Source organism: Aegilops tauschii, chromosome 4 (assembly GCF_002575655.3).
Source record: "Aegilops tauschii subsp. strangulata cultivar AL8/78 chromosome 4, Aet v6.0, whole genome shotgun sequence".
NCBI classification, from domain to species: domain Eukaryota; kingdom Viridiplantae; phylum Streptophyta; class Magnoliopsida; order Poales; family Poaceae; genus Aegilops; species Aegilops tauschii.
Window position 1 is genome coordinate 251920371 of NC_053038.3, and position 7937 is coordinate 251928307.

Below are 7937 nucleotides of genomic sequence, written 5' to 3' on the forward strand. Positions count from 1 at the left end.
GTGATCCGCCACGTCCGGTGCCCACAAGCGAAGAGAGAAGCTGCCAAGAAATCCCTCGACCACGAGAAGCTGCACCTGCGCTCCCCGCGCCGCCTCGTCAAGACCACGCGCCGCCTGCGGTGGTGCCACGTGGACCTCATCAATACCAAGCTCCACCTCTGAGGCGGGCCTCGGCAACCACGGCCGGCTGCCGCGCCTTCATCCCCCGCCTGGCCAGGCAAGTTCAGGCCGGATCTGCCTCCCCGCTACGACGGCACCTCCGATCCCGCAGAGTTCCTGGAGCTCTACGAGCTGAGCATCAAAGCGGCCAACGGCGACGAGAAGCTCATGGCGAACTAGTCCCCTATGGTTCTCAAGCATGGTGCCCGCTCCTGGCTCCTGAACCTACAGCACAGCTCGATCTCCTCCTGGGATGAGATGCGCGACCGCTTCGTCGCCAACTTCCAGGGCACCCGCGACCGCCGGCCGGCCGCGGGTGACCTGCGCCGCATCAAGCAACAGCCAGGGGAGACCCTCCAGAAGTACATCCAGCGCTTCAACAACACTCGCCTCAAGATCCCCAAGGTCATGGATGAGGCCATCATCTCTGCGTTCTCAGACGGCCGCCGTGACGTCAAGATGAAGGAAGAGCTCGCTATCCATGAGGAGCTGTGCACATCTCAGGAGTTGTTCAACCTGACGACCAAGTGCGCAAGAGCTGAGGAGGGGCGCCTCTCCCTCCTCGAGCTGCCAGCCACGGGCACAGAGGAGAAGAAAGCCAAGCCAAGGACGTGAAGCGCAAGGAAGCGGCAGTGCTCGCAGCGGAGTCCGACAACAAGCGGGGCAGACATCAGCCCGAGTCATCCAAGAACAGACGACCGTTCCGCGCCTTCCACAATCTGAACACCCACAACACCAGTGACTGTCAAGAGCTCAGAGCCATCCGTGAAGAACGCTTCGGTCGACGCCCCGAGCATAGCGACCGGGGCTACGGCCATGGAGGAGGACGTGGAGGCGGATGCTGGGACGAACGTGGCCCGCGCCAGGAGTGGCGCGACCAGCCTCGTGAGGACCGCTGGCAGGAAGATCCTCGCGAGGGCGCTTGGAGGGACCAGCCTCGTGAGGATCGCCCCTAGGGCAACGTCGGTCTTCCCCCGCTGCCGCCACCAAGAAGGAACGACGATCACCATCAGGATGAGGGGCTGGGGGCTTCCAGGAGCCGCGTGCAATCGCCTGCATCTTGGGCGGCGCGCAGGCCCCAGCCTCTCAACGCATCTTCAAACAGTTTGCTCGTGAAGTGAATGCGGTGCTCCCCAAGCTCGAGGCCATGCGCCCACTCAGGTGGTCCCAATGCGCCATCACTTTCAACTCGGCAGGTCAGCTCAAGTGCGCAGCCACCGCTGGCGCTCTCCTGATGCTTTGTTCACCAGTCATCAGCAATGTGCAAGTTACCAAGACCCTCATCGACGGTGGCGCAGGGCTCAACGTCCTCTCCGTTGACACATTCGACAACCTCTAAGTGCCATATGAGCAGCTTCAGCCTACCAAGCCTTTCTCAGGAGTGACCAATGGCTCCACCACACCGATAGGGCAGGTCCGCTTGCCTGTCACCTTCGGGGAGTGCAGGAACTACCGCGCCGAGCTCATCGACTTCGACGCCGCCCACATCCGCCTGCCGTACAACGCCATCCTCGGGTATTCGGCCCTGGCCAAGTTCATGGCAATATCATGGCTACAACGTCCTCAAGATGCCGGGAAGCGGCGGAATCATCACGGTCCCATGTGAAGAGAGAGATGCGGTGCACTCCCTCGAGCGCGCCTTCCAAGCTGCAGCAATCAACGACCCCGACCGCAAAAGCGAGGGCCCTCCTGAGGCCCTCCCCAAGAAGAAGAAGCAGCTGCGCCGAGCAGGATCTCAGGAGGGCGGCGACGCGGCTGGAGCCTCATCAGGATCAGCGCCCGCTTCAGGCGTGCCTCCCTCCATCGCATAGGAAGGAGCGCCCGGCGCCCTCCTCGGGCAGTGCTCGGGGGCTCTCTTCTGGAGGGCCTCAGACCTTGCCAACCTCACGAGGGAGGCGCTTGGGCACCACTTGGAGGGATGCTTCGCAGCACGTTTCCCTCAGGAGAACACAGGGCGAGGAGTGCCCACCACCCAGGAGTTCATCACCAAGACCACTTAGGAACTGCAAGACGCAAGAGCCATGCGCGGCGACAGCCGCTCAAGAGGCGCAGCTCCCCATCCCGGCGAGGATGCTGGGCTGTGTGTCTGCATCGACGTCCCAGGGCTCAACAGGGCCGCATCTCAGGAGCATTTCTGGCCTTTGCGTGTGGGCCGTTGCGAGGGCCCGCCACACAGCTATGTTCACATGCCCTTCGGCTTGCCAAGCGTGGCGTCAGCTTATCAACGCAACATGCGGCGCGTCCTGGCGGCTCAGGAGGCCAGGTACCACGTCGTCCTGGAAGAAATGGAGACGGTCTTCAAGGAACCTCCCGAGCCCCCAGAGCCTCCCGAGGCTCAGGGCCCCGGTGGCTCGTGAAGAGTCATTCCTTCGACGCACGCCTTCAGCTGCACCAACTCTACTTCGTCTACAAAACCAGGTGACATCTTCCAAGCTCGTTTAGCTGGGAGCGCCCCTCGGGCTGCATTATTCCCAGGCCGCATGGGTCTGACCCTGTGGCATGTATCCCTTTTGCTTATGTCTTAGCTTACCTTGCTGGGGGCGCCCCTCGGGCTGCATCATCCCCAAGCCGCTCGGGCCGGACCGAGTGGCATGTATCTTCCTGCATTTACCCAAGCTGATTTGCCTTCCATGCTTAACCTGCCTATGGTTATCACCTACTCGATTGCCACCCGCCATGGGTCCATTCATCCCGTGCAATTCGCTTGCGCGTTAAAAGGGGGGCTCCTGAGCATCGCGACTCAGGAGCTCTTACTGGCTGTCCAGCCCTCACCCCCTGGCCCTGACCATGGCATCGCGACCTGGCATACTAGCGGCGGCTGAGCTCGCTCGAGGGCCGGGACCTGAGGATGCATAGTGCTTGCACCTAACCGCGTTGCAGGAACACACAGCAACCAAGACTCAAGACCAGGCGCAACCCGCCTTGAGGTAGGGCCTCGTGAGTCCCACGCTGGCTCACGAGTGCCCAGATACACCTTGCAGCCCTGCCGTGCAAGCCACGTGTCAAGGCGGGGCTGTCCACGCCCCGGGGGCTCCTCCCGGAGGGCCCCCCTCCCATGCACAAGTGGAAGCACCATGCTCCGCGCTGGCCATCGACACTGCCGAGGAGCGGCTATGCCCATGCACAAGCGGAAGCACTTGCTCCGCGCTGGTGATAAACAACTGAGGGCGGCTTCACGGTCGCACCAACCTCAGGGAGCCCAGAGCTCAGCGTCCGGCCTCATCGCAACGCCTCCCCTCGGGAGAGTCGCGCGAGGGGGCTGGGCACGGGGGCTGCGCTCTGGTCACGCCCAAGCGCTCGCCACCCAACCAGGCCTCCCGGACCTGGGGGCTGCTCTCGGGTCACGCCCAAGCGCACGCCGCCCAAACAGGCCTCCCGGACCTGGTCGTCGCATGCCCCTCCCGAGGCCTCGGAGAGGGAAGGTATGGAGATTGTTTGCCCGTCAAGGGGGACTCCTGAGCATCGCGACTCAGGAGCCTAACTGGTGACGTAGCCCCTCACTCCATGGTCCGTCCTGGTCTCCGGTCGGCCCAATCGCGGTTGAGGTATGCACGGGGCCGGGCTCTGCCGACGTAGAACACAAAGCAGATAGGAAGGAAAGCACAAAATCTTGAAGAAAATATTACAAGCACATTGTCCTCACAATACCAAATGAAAAGTCTAAACACCTCCACGAGGCCTGATACATGCTGCAGGAACGGAATGGGAGAATAGCCGCAAGTCACCCCTGGACACCGCCATCGCCTGTGGAAGGTGCTCCTCCATGGGTGACGTCGTCTTCACCTTCATCACCAGCCACAGGATCGGCGGCATCGCCGGACAAAGGAGCGGAGACAAAGCCGCGAAACTTCTTCAGCAAGGCCTCCACTTGACCTTGTACAGCTGCAGCGGCGGCTGCGCTAAGATCATCGGCCACGGGCTCCAGCAGCTCGTCAAGGCAAGCGTTGGGGTCGCGGAGGTGCAGATGGTTGAAGACGCGAGCCAATGCAGCTGAAGACAGGACGCGAGCTTCTGCCTCCGCCATGGGACCGAGCCTTAACAGGACATGTGTTCACCAAATTTTCATAACGGGGAAGATGAGCGCAAAAGACATTACAGACCCTTTACACACCCCCCACGGGGTACTTCATGATTCTTTGCAGGAACCAAAAGCTAGAACTAAGAGGGATCCTATCTACACCCTCCCGCGGCGGACGCCATCACCAACAGTGGGCCACGGGAGGCCGGCGCAAACCCCATCCAGATCAGCGGCGGCGACGACCGGACGCCGCGGCTCTGCTCCGAGCACGGCGAGAGCTCGGGGGCACGTAGCTGTCATCGCTCGTCTCCGGAGTTTCGTAGAGCTCAGGAGAGCTACTTGACTCCCAAGGGCTGCTGCTGCTGGAGTGGCCGCTAGCGGAGCGCGCGTCAGCCTGGCGCTCCTCTCCGGAGCAGCACTCCAGGTGGCGGCCCTCCGCATCAAAGAACTTGAAGAAGAGCGAGGAGGCACCGTTGTACTCGAAGTGGATCGTGTGGGCGCCGCTCGCACGGCAGACCCGCGCGACCTCGCCCCAGCCGCGAGTCATCAAGATCTTGCCGGTGGGGACCGCTTTGATCTCTGCTCCGGTCGCCGGAGTGTCACAGTCGGCGTCCTGCAACCAGAGCTCGAGAGGCCCCCTCGGCGGCATCATGTCGGAGAAGAACCGCGGGAAGCGGATCCAAGAGCTTGGAGGCATCGACGCCCATAGCACAAGCTCGTGCAAGGATTCCACGGCGTGGATTCCAGGGGCGACAACGCATATCGCCGTGGTGCGGCGACCATGGGCGCGGCGCGGGTGACGCCACTCATCGCTCCATCCTCCTGAGCCCTCGGCTCGGGCATACAAGGGTAGCGGATACCCTGGAGGAGGCCGCTCGCACCAAGGCCTCGTCACCACCTGCATCGCCGCTTCATCACGGTGGTGGACCAACCTCTTCTTCGGCGGAAGCGGCCCCGGATCATCACGCGGGGCCTTTCCCTTCTCTTCAGCGGAGAACCTTCTGATAGGCACCATTGCTACTGGCGGTGGAGCGAGGAGGAAGAAGCAAACAAGCAAGGAAGAGATGGGCGACGGGGGCTCCGCTCCCCCTCCCCATTTATCGCAAAAGAAGGCCAACTAGCGCCTCCCACGATCGCAGGTAACGATGGTTTTCCTTGCATGTCGCAGGGACTTGTCAAGTCGTGCAGTTGCCTAGGCAGCATGGGGAAGCGAAGACGCCCACGTCCAATCAACCACCACGCGTCAGCCGAGGCCGCAGGCTTTTGGGGCCGGTGGCGCTCCGTCCTTGACCCTTGGCTTCGCGTCGAAGCCAAGCCCGAGCGCACCTTGGGCCCGGGGGCTACTGTCGGCGTTCTAGGAACGGGGGTCCCCAGACTTGCCTGCCTGCGGCCCATGGCATGGCTAAGTCAGTGGGCCGTACGGCCCATCTTCATCAACAAGGCATCCAAGACCCTCGCGAGGGGCCAAGCCTCGCGAGGTGGACGACGCAAGACCTCCACGGGAGTGGCCTAGCCAGGCGGGCTCACGAGGAGCAGAGATATCAAGGCGGGGCAAACCTCACGAGGAGCAGAGATATCAAGGCGGGGCAAACCTCACGAGGCTTTCGTGACATGAGCCATGACGATCGAGACCAGGCGGGCGCCAAACGAGCGCCAGCGCGCGCAGCATCCTTGTTTCCTCTTTGGTACTAAGGAGGCAAGCGCAGGCGAGGAGTACCGAGGCATCAGGCAAAGGTTGCCATATCGGTGCAATGAGACCAAGATCAGAAGTACGGCAGGATGGAGGTCATCGTGGAGCTCAACACGGCGTCACCACCAAAGCCTTTCGCAGACGAAGACCACTTTTGTTAGGATAGCTTGTACCAGTTGTCCCCCTTCAAATTTGCCCGCCGTTGTTGGCTCCCTTCCCGCTCAATATTTGGGGAGAGGACCAGGGCCTATATAATTAGAACTAGCCACCATCGTAGGGGCATCTTAGCTTGATCTGATCTCAGCTTGATCTGACCTGATCAAGACCCTACCTTAGCCACAAGAACACCTCAACCTCAGGAGGCTGTTCTTCCCCTTGTACTATTCATCATCAGCCCAAGAGGCAATCCACCACCACCACACTGGAGTAGGGTATTACACCATAACGGTGGCCTGAACCAGTATAAATCTCGTGCCTTTCAGTGTTGCGAGTTCGTCGAGTTCGTCCGCGAGATCTTAGTGAGCTAGGGCGTGGATCGGTAGGAGGGAAAGACTTCGCGCGCACCCCAGAGTTCGAACCTTAAGGGTTTTGTCGGAACCCCACATCCGACAAGGATGATCATCACTACGATATGGAATCTTTGGCTTCAACTTTTTGAGCACTTGTGGCCCTTCATCCTCTTGAGCTTCAGGCACTAGGGCCTTGTTCTTCTCGGCAGCAGAAATGTTCCTGGTGGATCTCTTGGGTGCAGAAGGGTTTGGAGCTTGAGCTTGAGTTGGAGGCTTGGGGGGTGTCTTGGGCTTAGATGGAGCAACCCCAGACTTTATGGCATCCCCCATGAGCTTCTGAGTCTTTGGAAGTGGTGCAGCTGGCTCTCCCCCCATCCTCCTCATCAGAGTCCCACGTCATAGATGATCTGCCAATGACTCTGGCAACAGTCTTCCTCACTCTCTCCTTCCTCTTCTTTCCTCCAGAAACCTCTTCCTCTCTTGGTTCAAGAGTGAACTCCATAGTTTCCTGAGTGGAGGCTCTGGCTTTTTACATGGGCTTCCTCTTAGCAGGAGCTTTCTTTTGCATGCCAGGCTTTGTGGCAGCAGCAGCAACATATTCCTTGTTGAGCACTTTCTTCTTTGAGGTCACCTCCTCATCAACAACAAAGTCCTCATCCTCAGATTCTGAGGTTCTCTTCTTCCTTTGCCTAGTAGCAGCCTTAGGCAAGTTGCTTGGAGTGCTTCTGCTACCATCTTCATAACGGCTATTGGAGGGACTAGTGCCCTCACTGAGATTCACCTGCTCCTCAGACCTGTTCTGGCTGTCACTGCCCTCTGACATCTCTGAAATTGACCCTATGAATAGATAGGTATAGGTAGAGTGGATGAGCATCACGAAGCACAGCTATTTTTCAAAAACATTGAGAAAAAAGATTTAACTTTAGTTTTCTGTAGAAAGCATTTCGGAGCTACCGATATGACAAACTCGGTGACACCGAAGCATTAACAGAATCTCAACATGCAATTTTGGTCAGACTGAAATGCAGTTCGGTGACTCCGAGATGCTAGGGTTTCACAGAGTAAGTGATTTCGGTCACACCAATTAGTACTCTTCGGTCAGACCGAGTTGTACTTGTGCAATGGCCTGAGCCAAATCGTTGAGACTGAGATCCTCAGATCGGTCGGTCAGAGATGAGTTCGGCGGAAACCTAACCCTAAGTTTTTGCATCAAATCTATTCTAATGGAACTTTTTGGTGGACAGATTGATCTCATTCGTGGTAAGAATAATGGCAGTGATCCTTGTGCAAGAATTGAAGAAAAGAGTGCACAAAGAGGTTGACTCTATACCCTAACTTGGCAACGAACTCGCTATAACTCTGATTGAAATAATTTATATATGAAAAATGATCAGAAAAATCCAATCTATCCATCTGTACCATTTTCATGCATGTTAGAACAACTTTTGGCTACTGTTTAGGACAAATCAAATGAATGGCATTTAAATAACCACATGTGGAGTTTGAATTTTAACCTTTGGCTCAAACCAACTTCATTTAATTGTGTTGCTAGTTGCACTAC